This window comes from Podarcis liolepis (assembly GCF_965112155.1).
Source record: "Podarcis liolepis genome assembly, chromosome: 4".
Lineage (NCBI taxonomy): Eukaryota > Metazoa > Chordata > Lepidosauria > Squamata > Lacertidae > Podarcis > Podarcis liolepis.
In genome coordinates, this window is record NC_139558.1 from 53,808,893 (window position 1) to 53,821,484 (window position 12,592).

Consider the following 12,592-nt stretch of genomic DNA (forward strand, 5'->3'; position numbering starts at 1 on the left):
ATTTAAGTCGAATGTAAGCCTCTGAAATGGAATGCCTCTTGTTGTTATTGGCCCACAATGAGACATTTGTGTTTCTACATGGAAGTATGATCATTGGCAGTGATTATCTCTAACAGAAACAGTTTTCACTCTAGAATTTGATAACTGTTAATTCTTCATACACTAGGCTGCTGCCAATGTACATTGTACTTTTCACTGATAGAAAATTCATATGGTTAAACTCAATATGAACTCAAAGGATTAGCGTATATTGCTTACTAGCAAAAATGAACTGCAAATGCCAGAGCAAATTTAATAATTGTGCCTAATAAAATAAGCTGGCTTTTGAAATCTTTCTTGATATATTCCTGAAATAGCTATCAGTCTTGTTATTAAAACCAAGGCATGTTTAACACAGGAGTGAAAAGCATTCTATCAATAATTTCCAAAGGTTCAGCTAGCTTTAAAAAGTCAAGGGAAGTGTTGCTGGGGAAAGTATCAATATGCATTTAAACAGCAACAGTTTATTTAACTCTCTCTAATATGGTGTATATAAAGGCATACGGTTCAAATTTTTCAGATCAAAAACTGGGGCACACATCTTTCGGGACACACTCCTGGGCCGGTCACATGACCTGTGCTACAATCTGCTTTTTTGGGGGTGCGATCTTGTGCTGTACCCCAAAGCACATGTCTTTGGACGTGAGAGTGCGGGAGATCGCAGCGCCCAAAATGGCTGCTGCGATCTTGTGTTAAAAAATGGAATTTATTTTTTTCCAGGACACTTGAAGGCTATGTAAAGGTAGTTTTGCTGGGAAGCTCATGACTCCCTATTTTACTATGCAGAAAACAATATGTGGGACTTGATCTTATGTTCTCTTTGCCTCACTTGCAAATGTAAGGGTGAGAAGAGTAGTTCCACAGTCTCCTCTTCATTAGGTAGTGTAAAATTCCTTCACTCAAGTTCAGGTGACACCCCTTACTTCCGCTCTGTACAACAAAGCCCACTCTGTTTAGGTCTCATACTTAGATGGATAAATAAATGTCTTGATTCCGATCAAAGTTTCTAATGAGAACAGCACCATCACCCAATAGTGGTTTGAGTGTACATTGGTGTGCGATGGATTATTTCCTGTTTTGTGGTTGAAAAGAGTGTTTCAGGTTTCTGGACACACCATATCTTATCTTGACCACTGCAGCCTTGCAATAGTTATATGCCCCCCCCCCCCAAATATTACATGGTTGGATAGCAATTTATTTGAATGTGAATCTCATTGTTGCTGAAAGATAGAAGAAGCTGGAGATGGAGGAGAGAAGGGACTGTTCAGATTTGATGCACTCCTCTTCTGACTGTGCTACAGTCGTCCTGTGGGGCATATATTGTCTGAAGAGGCCCAACAAAAGGAGCCATTCCTCCTTCTCTGTCTCTTCATTCAGACTTTTAAGAGATGTTAAAACATGGTAAAGATTTATTAAGAAGAAGTATTCTTGTGAAAATGGTCTTTAGCTGTCATCAATGTTGTGATTAGTCCCACTTGGAAAATTCTTAGCCAACATTATGAAGAACTCAAACATTGGGTAAAAAGTTCACATGGGCTGCAGAAAGAAAAGTTGTGTCCTAAGTCAGGCTAGCACTCCGGGGACCTGGACTGAGGAAGTGCTTATAGTGATGACCTCAGGTCAGGGATTGCTAAACTGTGGTGGTCCATGAGCTTCACTCAGGTGGTCCCCATTGTGTTTGAAAAAATAGAATCCAAAATCATCACATCTCGCACAGTGTATTACAATTGCTGCTACAGATGGAAAAATAACTAAGTGGTCCACCAAGACCCTCAGCAATTATTAAGTGGCCCTTGGGACAAAAAGTTTAGGAACTACTGTCCTAGATGCAAGAGGATTTGATTCTGGCTGTATGGTAGAGATGGTATTGTAAACCGCACCCCCCAAAACCCCTGTCCATAAGTAAAGTAAAGCTCTGCTGAATGAATCACAACATTCTGTTTGATATTAGGGAGAATGTATGGATCCACAAATGCTTAATGGGGCGGTGGAGAAGCCTGCTATTTCTAATAAGGGGCATTGAAATGTGTAGAGAATCCAGTCTTGAATAAAAAATAAGTTATGAATGCCATTGTTTTAGGATTCAAGACCCTGATGAAAGCCACAAGGAAGACCATGGAAAGCACCCCCCCTATCCTTGGCCTGCTGCAAGGGCTGAGCTCTGAAAACACATTAAAATAGAGTTTTCTTGTGCATGTGCTCTGCACTTCATGTGTAGGCTCCAGCTGGGGAGGATATGTTTTGCCTCTCCTGTCTGAGCCATGACCTTTATTTGCCTACTGGGAGGATGATGATGACATTCCCCTGCAGAAAGAAAATATGAACTGCATAAACTTTTCCCTTTCTCTCACTTCACAGTCATTATCAGCCTTGTCAGCCATCAATTATGCTGTTGTGCTGTTAGCACGTACTTGATCTGTTTGGGCCTACACCTTTGGCAGTCGCACCCTGTTGATTCTAAATGAGTTAGAGCCACTCTTTGTACTGCGGCTGGGTGACCATTAACTGTGTTTGACAAAAAGAATGTTTTTTCATGGAGGGCTAAGGAAATCCTTGCTCAAGATAAACAGCATTCCCCACCCTCGGCACCCCTCCCCAGGCTTATTCCATGCCAAGAAGTTCTAAATGGGCTCTCTGTAGTTATATCTCCCCCTCTTTTATTACTTCACCTTGGAGCTGACTGAAGAACTGGGAGCCAGAAAACTTAAGCTAACCTGAAACAGCTGAAAGGCTCCAAAGCTTGCCATAAGGACGGCTATTTCTTCACATATATGTATGTGGATTGATAGCTACTAAGGCTGCCTGTCCAACACTGAATCCAATAGGAAAGTGTCTGGATTATGTTTCTGCTGAACTTCTGTGCCAGCCTTCTCCCTCCTGGCCCTTTCCAGACATTTTGGGCTACAACTCCCATCTGGGCCAGGAAGCACAGCTGGTGGGGCAAAACGGGCCTGTTCACAAGACAGTTTCATTCTCAGTAATTAACAACTTACATTTCCCATCAACCAAAGCGTGGTGAGGCAGTTGAGGGCATACCCTTAGAAAATTCTTCAGTTTTTCTCATACTCTCTGGTTGCTCCTTCATCTTACATTGTTGTTTAGTCATTTAGGTGTGTCTGACTCTTCGTGACCCCATGGACCAGAGCACACCAGGCACCCTTGTCTTCCACTGCCTCCCACAGTTTGGTCAAACTCATGCTGGTAGCTTCGAGGACACTGTCCAACCATCTCGTCCTCTGTCGTCCCCTTCTCCTTGTACCCTCAATCTTTCCCAGCATCAGGGTCTTTTCCAGGGAGTCTTCTCTTCTCATGAGGTGGCCAAAGTATTGGAGCCTCAGCTTCAGAATCTGTCCTTCCAGTGAGCACTCAGGGCTCCTTAAGAATGGATAGGTTTGCTCTTCTTGCAGTCCATGGGACTCTCAAGAGTCTCCTCCAGACCATAATTCGAAAGCATCAATTCTTCGGCGATCAGCCTTCTTCATGGTCCAGCTCTCACTTCCATACATCACTATCATCTTACATTATTATTATTATTATTATTATTATTATTATTATTATTAGTTGTAGTAGTTGCAGTAAATTTTGTTACCTGCCCTTCACCAGCAGGTCCCAAGGCAGGACTCAACAATTTAAAATTCAGAATTAAAAACGGTTTATACAGAGTATACTCACAGGAATAGGGTGAACCGTTAAAAACACGCACCTAGGGTGTTGAAGCCCATGGTAAAGAGCTGTGTCTTCAGCATTCACCAAAAGCTGTTGAGTGAAGAAGCCAGACACACCTTTATGGGGAGAGAATTCCACAACTTAGGGGCTGCCACAAAGAATGCCTGCTGTCCAATTGCCACTGCCCCCCCGGACTTCTGAGGTAGGTGGAACAAGCAAGGGGGCCCCTTCTGCTTATCTTAACACCTGGGAGGGTCTGTAGGGAAGGTTTACACACATTGTTCTAGCTGTGATGTTTACCTTGGTCTGGAAAGGCAATAGCTCTTTTGATGTACAGTGGAACCTCAGTTTTCGAGCATCACCATCCACTACTGTGGAGTAGTATGTATTTTTCCTTGGTTGTTGTTACTATTCCTTTCAAAAGATCAGTATACCTCGTTTTCTTTGGAAGCCGAGAGAAATCATTGAGAACTGCAATAAATTCTGGTCCAGTATCCAAAGCAGAACTTTTTAGTGAGAAACATTGTCATCTTTATTGATGGTTGGATGCTGAGCTTAAGTTTCGTATAAACAATACATGCTTTGAGTAAAAATATTATTATTATTATTTTTATTATTGTTGTTTCACGATTTCCATTTGTGTAAACACTGAAACACATTGAATTAATTTGTCAAACAGACTTGTGAAGCCAGAAAGTACAGCAGCCTTTAATAGGTAGAAGCATTAATTACCAGCATCTACAAAGAGGTATTTAAAGACTGAAACATGCTGGCAAAGTTACAAATGACTTATGTTCCTTCCATATCCTTAAAATAGCTTTTGTAAACTTTCAACTTCCTCTGATGGTGAGTTCAGTATTAATCACCTTTATGACATCTTATATGTAGGCCTTGGACAAATCCGCTGGCCCTAATCAAGTACTTTCCTGAGGAAATTGGCCAAATCTAGGCCCTCAGAGGGGGGAGAGGTGGGGGAACGAATCCCAACAACTTTGCTATTCAGACAAATCTCTTTTCCAGTGCCCTTAAAGCTCCCTGCCTTCATACACAGCAAAGACAGCCACACAGGAAACAATAATAGTTTAATCTCTTGAAAAATTTCCTTCCTGCACCGTAGCACCAATTCAGACAGGTAGTCAAAGCATGCCAAAGAAAATTAGCAACAGCCGATGCCAAGAGCAGGCTGTTACACGAACCTATTCGCTCCATCCTCCTCCCCTCTGCAGATGGAGCACAAGAAACTACTCATCTCTGCTACTGAACCAGCTATGCAGGAGTGTCTGCTGCACATTGCTTGCATTGAAAAAGGATGATAATTGGAGGAAGATTCACTGGTCCTGAGCCACTAACTAAGTAGCCTTCTGTATTTAAGTCAGATAAAGGTCCTTGGTCAACTAGACTTCCCTCCTCTTCAGGATCCAAAGACAGCACCCACTAAAATGGCCTGGTTCAGTGCCACAGATTCTTTAGTTTTTCTATCGTTCTAACCATTCTCAAAGGACAAACAGGGCATCACAGCAGTACTTCTTCCTGCCACTTCATAAGGTGAATTATACTAGGGTTGCCATACGAAGTTGTATATGAATGTATTTGTGTATATGAATGGAGAGCAACATCTATATATCATCAATATCTATATCTCTTTTAATGTTAACAAGTTTGGATTTTTGCTCACATTTGTTGGAGAAAGTAGCTTATAGTACCAATTAACATGAATTATTAATTCCCCCATTAATAATTCATTTACTAGAGGCCTAAAGACATCAGTCTCTGCCAGCCAGAAATATTGAGGGAAGATGAAGAAAACAACAATGGAGCCCTCATTAGGGTGGCTTATTGAAGAGGCTTGCAAGACTGAATGGTGTTCCTTCATGCTCAGACAATCTTGATTTCCTCTTTGACGCTATGCAGGGTGCACAGAGTCAGTCAAGAAAAAAAATCCCACCCCATCACTTATTTTAAAATTTTATTCATTGAACTATGTTGAATTAATTTTTAATATAAGCTTTAACTACAGTTTTAGCAGGAAAGGAAAAGGTTTGGGTTGGAATGCAAATCTTAGGAAAGTTTAGGTTCCTCTTTAACCCATACCATCCATACCTCTTCTAACTGGGATGGCATTTCTCTCAGGTAACCATTTAACAAATGACTCAAAGAACTTCAAATGGATTAGGCTCCGCAACCCCAGAGTCAGTCATGACTGGACCTAATGGTCAGGGGTCCCTTTACCTACTAGGTTGTGACTGTTTTGCATTGATTCCTCACCCCACACTCACAGTGAATCCTCTCATGGCAGCTTTTCTACTTATGGGCCTAAAAGTGACCCTATAACTGAGATGGCACAATTATAAGGCAGTAACAATATTTTGTAGCACTTGGGAGTTTCCTCCATTTCTCCCATGAGCCTACATTATCACATACAGTCTCTCAGCAATTTTTGCCGTGGGTCTATAAATTAGTATTATTACCGCCATATTGTAGATTGGAGGTGGGATTAGACATACAGTGGTACCTCGGGTTACAAATGCTTCAGGTTACATACACTTTAGGTTACAGACTCCGCTATCCCAGAAATAGTGCTTCAGGATGAGAACAGAAATCGTGTTCTGGCAGCGTGGCGGCAGCAGGAGGCCCCATTAGCTAATGTGCTCCTTCAGGTTAAGAACAGTTTCAGGTTAAGTACGGACCTCCAGAACGAATTAAGTACTTAACCCGAGGTACCACTATACTGGCTTGGCAGATAATTCTTAGCTAAAGTGAGATTTGCACTGAAGATGTTCTACTCACACAGCTTGCTACTGGCCTACTTTGGGGCTAACATTGCCATTACTTGCTCTTTTGTTGCCTAGCTTGTATGATTGCTGAGAAAGATGTCACGGCTCTTGGATCCAAAAGGCTAAATGAATCACTTGGACTTCTGAAGTGAATAACAAACTTCTTCAAAATGATGATTTCCCCCTTGAAAGTTAATTAGTTCAGAGCGCTGGAATCTTCAGAGGATTGACAGTTTCCCTAAATTCATTTATTACTCGAGTCAGGGTTGGTGGCCAGCCAAATATGCAGTTTTATTTGGCATGGCTTAACATGTGTGTGAGTGTGTGCTTCATAATGATTGAAACACACATCTCTCTCGCTCTCTGGCATCAGAAGTGGAACCTCACTACATTTGTTCAAAAAATTATGGATCTCAGCTAATTAAAGAGTTTATAACCTGTACCTAATAAATATTATAGATGGATGAGGATTTTTTTTTTTAGTAATTTATGTAGGGATGGGTAAAAGACTCTGCAAAAAGTTTGCCGAACCTGTTTAAATTTTGATCTGCCTCTTTGATTTGCTTTTGCCTCCTGTAGAATTAGTAGACTTATGGTGTGTAACCTGTGTTACATTTTCCACTGAAATTCAGATTTACTTTACAATTCAGAACCTCACTTAGCATTTGTACATCCTGATCTACCTATCCCTTTGGAATACTGAGGATCTGAGGCTCACAGAGCCATCCTACCCTGATATTCTGATATTCATTTAAATGGTGGGGACAGTTCCACATGTGCGGAGTTGCTTCCTTTGTTGAGATGAATGAATAGAGATAAAGTTGTTCTTCCTCTCTCACAGCACTTGAACTCATGGACATCCAAGGAAGCTAAATATTGGGAGGTTCACCACAAGTAAAAGAAAGTACTTCTGCATGCAGTGCACAGTTAAATTATGGAGCTCACTTTCACAATAGGCAGTGATGGCTGCCAATTTGGATGGTGCTAAAAGAGGATTAGACAAATAAACAGAAGACATCATAGTCATGATGGCTATGTTCTACCTCCAATGTCAACAACAATATGCCTCTGAATACCAGTTGCTGGAAATCACAATTGGGAAGAGCACCTCTTGATTGGGTCCTGCTTCTTATCCAGCAAGCTGTTACGTTATTACTCACGCACGAGGTTCTGGATCAAGTGACAGTAAATTTTTAGTTCACCCTGAAGCCCTTGCTGTCCAGGGAGCATCTGGCTTCTCTTTCTGCTTTGCTCAGTAGTGATCCTAAGGGAAATCACTTTCTCCCAGGCCTAATGCATACATAGCTGCAGCAGCAACTGACCCATGATGCAGTGGCAGCATATGTACAGAGACACATCATGGATCAGAAGAATGATTTGTTTCTTCTCATGCCAACATAATTTGGACCCTACAGAAGAATGATGCTGGCATGGAAAGGAACCATAGCACTGGACTGAACCCCATGGAAATTTCTCCTATGCCACTGCAGTAATGTATGAGCTTTAGTAATGAATTTACAAGCCGTTGCAGGGTTGGCTAATACAGTGGTGCCCCGCAAGACGAATGCCTTGCAAGACGAAAAAATTGCTAGACGAAAGGGTTTTCCGTTTTTTGAGTCGCTTCGCAAGACAAATTTCCCTATGGGCTTGCTTCGCAAGACAAAACGTCTTGCGAGTTCTTGCAAGTTTGTTTCCTCTTTCTTAAAGCCGCTAAGCCGTTAATAGCCGCTAAGCCGCTAATAGCCGCTAAGCCGCTAATAGCCGTGCTTTGCAAGACGAAAAAACCGCAAGACGAAGAGACTCGCGGAACGGATTAATTTCGTCTTGCGAGGCACCACTGTATAAGTATTGTGATGCACTTAGTATTCAGTAGTCCAAACCTGTCTTCTGCTATGGTGAGCTGGTGTAATGTATAGAACCCTTTATAAATCACCCAGAATTGGTTCCATGCAGACTATGCTCCTTTGTTTTGGTGCACCTATCTGTTTCTCCTCCATCTGTTGCAGTAGGTTGTGCAGGCCATTTATACTTACGCTTTGAGAAGGTTTAAGAGGAACAGGTAGAGGTCACAGAACTTTGCACAGCATACCAGGTCACTGGTGAGATTCTGACAGCAGTGCTAGTTCAAGGCCACACCAGCAAATCCTCCATAAAAATATGGAGTTCAGGAATGTTAGGAGTTAAGTTGCATGACTTTGCTTCATTTGTCTGGTTCAGATATTGCCACAGCTGTTGCAGCAAAAGCTTCTTCCAGTGCAGAACTTGAACTGCAGCCATAAGATCAGGCTGTTGAAATGTGTAGCAGTGATTCATAACAACTTTTTAAAAACAAAGATAGGATATGAAACATGCATACTGCCCCAACTAACAGTTATATCTGCAAATGTAATGTATGCTGTGGTCTTCAGGTCAGTGGACTCCCAGTAACCGACAATGTCCTTTTTTTGGTTTTGCTGACGTGATCAGACATTGTCATTCTGAGGAACTGTCCAGCATAGGACCAGTGCTGAATAGAAACTAAGTGAATGGAATTATTCTATTCAACCATACTTTCAAACAAAAATGGGAAGAACAAAATGGTCCAGTCTACAGCTTTTCCCAAATTTAAAGCACATTCTATTTTGGGAAAATAGTGAATTCATTTCAATCTCCCTGCCAACAATTCTGACCAAAGTTTCGTTATCTTCAGGTGTATGGTAGGTTAGTGCTTTCCATCTGTTTTATGTTTGCAGTTTGAACATGGGTATATATTGCATAAGAACAACAATCTCTTTACTCACATAGCGTACCATTTATAGAATTCATTACAAGGCACAGTGGCAACCTCTAGTTTAGACCAGAAGGGTCTTTCAGTGCTCAGAGTCATTAAATGGAGTCTCACTGTTTAGAGGAAATATACTTCTGATCATCAGAAGAAGGAAAATGGCATTTATCTTGGTGCTCTGCTTCTAAGCTTCCAGAGGTATCTGGCAGTCAGTTCTGGAAACAGACTTTTTGACTAGATGATTCAACAAGGCAATTTTATTTCTTGTTTTTTAATATTGGAGTTTTGGGGATGTACTTGAGCTGAACCCATCTAGCTGAATCCCCTCTAATTCAGCAGATAGTCCATAATCTGAAATGACTGTGCTTGCCGCCCACATCCCTGCTGATATCAGTTAACCTTAGAAGCAGGTCTATAACATAAAACTAACACACCATAACCACAAACAAATCCAGGGCAAATGGCCACCATAGTGTTGGAAACTAAATGAGAGCAGCCCTTTCACAAAACTGTCCATGCATCATGCTCAGAAAGCAAGGGCATGTCAAGAGGTGTTGCCAGTGGAGTGCATATTGTGCTGTGAATTACTGAAGCTGAAAGTCGAGCATCTATTGAAAGTGTTGAATGACTTTGTAATCCAGAATGGCTTTCCACATTCCTCAGTCCTCAAGACAGAATGGAATAAACAATTAGATTGAGAAAATTTGTTGTGCTTACTGCAGGTCTGCCAAGGAACTCACACACCTTTTCAATGCACATGACATTAGGTTACGTTTCTCAGGGAAGAGGTGACTACACATTGTACACCAGTTATGTAGTTTACACACTCACATTTCCTCTCTGTCTATAAAAATCTTGCTGGATATCAACCCATCATTACAAGGGGTTCATTCAGTACAACAGATTAGACAAATTCGTGGAAGATCAGTGGCTTCTAACCTTGATGGCTATGTTCTACCTCCACTGTCAGAGGCAGTAGACTTCTGAATACTAGTTGACTGAAACTGCGGGAGGGAAGAGTGTTGTTGCATGCAGGTCCTGCTTGTGGGATTCCCATAGGCATCTGGATGACCACGGTGAGAACAGCATGCTGGACTAGAAGGGTCATCGGCCTGATCTAGCAGGCTCTTCCTATGCTCTTAAAGACAGCTAGCAAAAAAAGCTGAAATGCTTAATTTGTGACTTGTGAAACATGCAATTCTTCTCCCTTTGCCACTTGGAGGAGTGTTACTGTTATTTAACATTACCCAGATTCCTGAATGGCTCATTGGAGAACCTTGAAAATGGCAAAGAGCCTGACATAGTAGGCTCCAACCCATTTAGAACTTTTACAGTCCTGAGGTATTGGTTAAACCTGGTATGCAAAAGAAAACATAACATCAATACCAGTGAGTGCCTTTCCTAATTATTAAAAGCTTAATCTTATTCTCGTGACATCAGCAGACCATAGACTACTTGCCTTCCTAACCAATATATCTTTGCATGATTACAAAACCTTAGAGGTGTCAATAGTAGAATACGATAGTATGAAGGCCAAGCGTGAGGTCCAGCCAATGAAGGCAAAAGACCATACGGGCACTGCCCAGATGATAGAATGATTCACATTTTTCACTTCGAACAGTGGATTGTATTTTTGTAACTTTTAAGATGCATTTGTGATCTTGGGGGTTGGATGCAAATGCTCTTTAATTATACATTTATTTCAGAGAGTGCATACATTCCATGAATTGTTCCAGAACCTTTTCCTATAAATATCTTCTTTTGGAGTAGCATTCCCACATCTGTTTTAGCCTAAACCTCTCCGAGACTTGCCCATCTTCTACATGCAGGGCAGTTTATATTTATATTCTGCCTTTCTTCCATCATGGAAACCAAGGCAGCGTACATGTGGTTTTCAGACAGTTGCCCATTGAGGCTCTGCCCAAACCCAGATCTGCTTAACTTCAGCAAAGTAATATGTGCTTTCAGACCCATAACTTGGCCCTCATGCACCTCAGTGATGTGAGAGTTGGCAATAAGCCTATGGGATGGCTGACCCTATCAATTTATTCTTTCCTAAACAGACAGATATATCATCTTCCCAAGAAAAATTACCAGTGACAGAGAAGTACATGTGCGTAGAACCGGTCAGCTTCTAATTTTATAAGCAATGCACATTTCTCCCTCAACTCTTCATTTGTCTGTCTTTATTTGTTGTTGCCAAGTTACAGAACCACTTCCATTTCATCTGAAGTCAGTGGCCTCAGGTAGCAGCTGAAGAAAAGCACAAAATGGTTGTAGACATTCATGCTGGAAAAAGCAAGCTAATAGGCACAGACACACACTATTAGAGCAACAGGTGAACAATCTAAACTAAGGATGGGGAACCTGTGACCCTCCAGATGTTGTCAGAGTCCAACTCCCAACAGTCCCAGCCAGAACAGCCAATGGTCAGGGATGATAGGAGCTATAGGGCAACAACATCTGATAGGCTTCAGGTTCACCATACATGGTAGACTGGCAGTCACCAACCCAGTGTCCTCCAAATGTTTGGGCTACTACATACATCAGCTTCAGCCAGTTTCACCAATGGCCAGAGATGATGGGAGTTGTGGTCCAAAAAAAACTGGAGGGCATCAGACTGGGAAAGGCTGCTGTAGAGTTTACAGTAGTTTTATTTTATACATACAGCCAGATCCTGTTCGTGGTTACTACTATGGATAATGCACTTTGTGCACAGGAATGTAGCCTCACTGTTTCATCTTCTTCCTTGCCATTGGGTAACTGCTGAAGGGTCTCTCCTATTTGGAAATGTGGGCAGACCAGCGAGTGTAGCTTTCTGGCAGGCCTGTGGCTGGGCAGCTCTGTTCTACCCTTTCTCCAGACCTCTATTTTTAATACTGTCTCTTTAGGCACTTACTTTTAATTACCATTCCTAGCTTCTGTTTTTATGTCCTCCCTCTCCCTCTTTTAAAGTTTAACATGGACTGTCACTTTGTGAATGGAGAACATTTTATTCTTTGAATGCTGAGCAATTCTGAATGCAGTTTATTCTCCCATCAAGAGACATCTCCTAATGCAAGGCTTTGTGTGAAAACAAAAATTAAAAAATCTCTTTCTTTAGTGATTAAATGACACATTTCTACGTCTCACAGATAAGAAATGAAGCAAAAATATGTACACTTTTCTGACTGTAAGAGCTGATCCACACATTCATTTTAACTTTTTAATGTGGCTTTTATTGCATGGTTTTATGTATAATTGTTGTAAACTGCTGTATTATTTAAATTCTTATTTATTTGTTTCATAAAATTTATGCACTGCTTGATTGCAGAAAACCTCAAAGCCTAGGCTGCCCCAATAAACACAA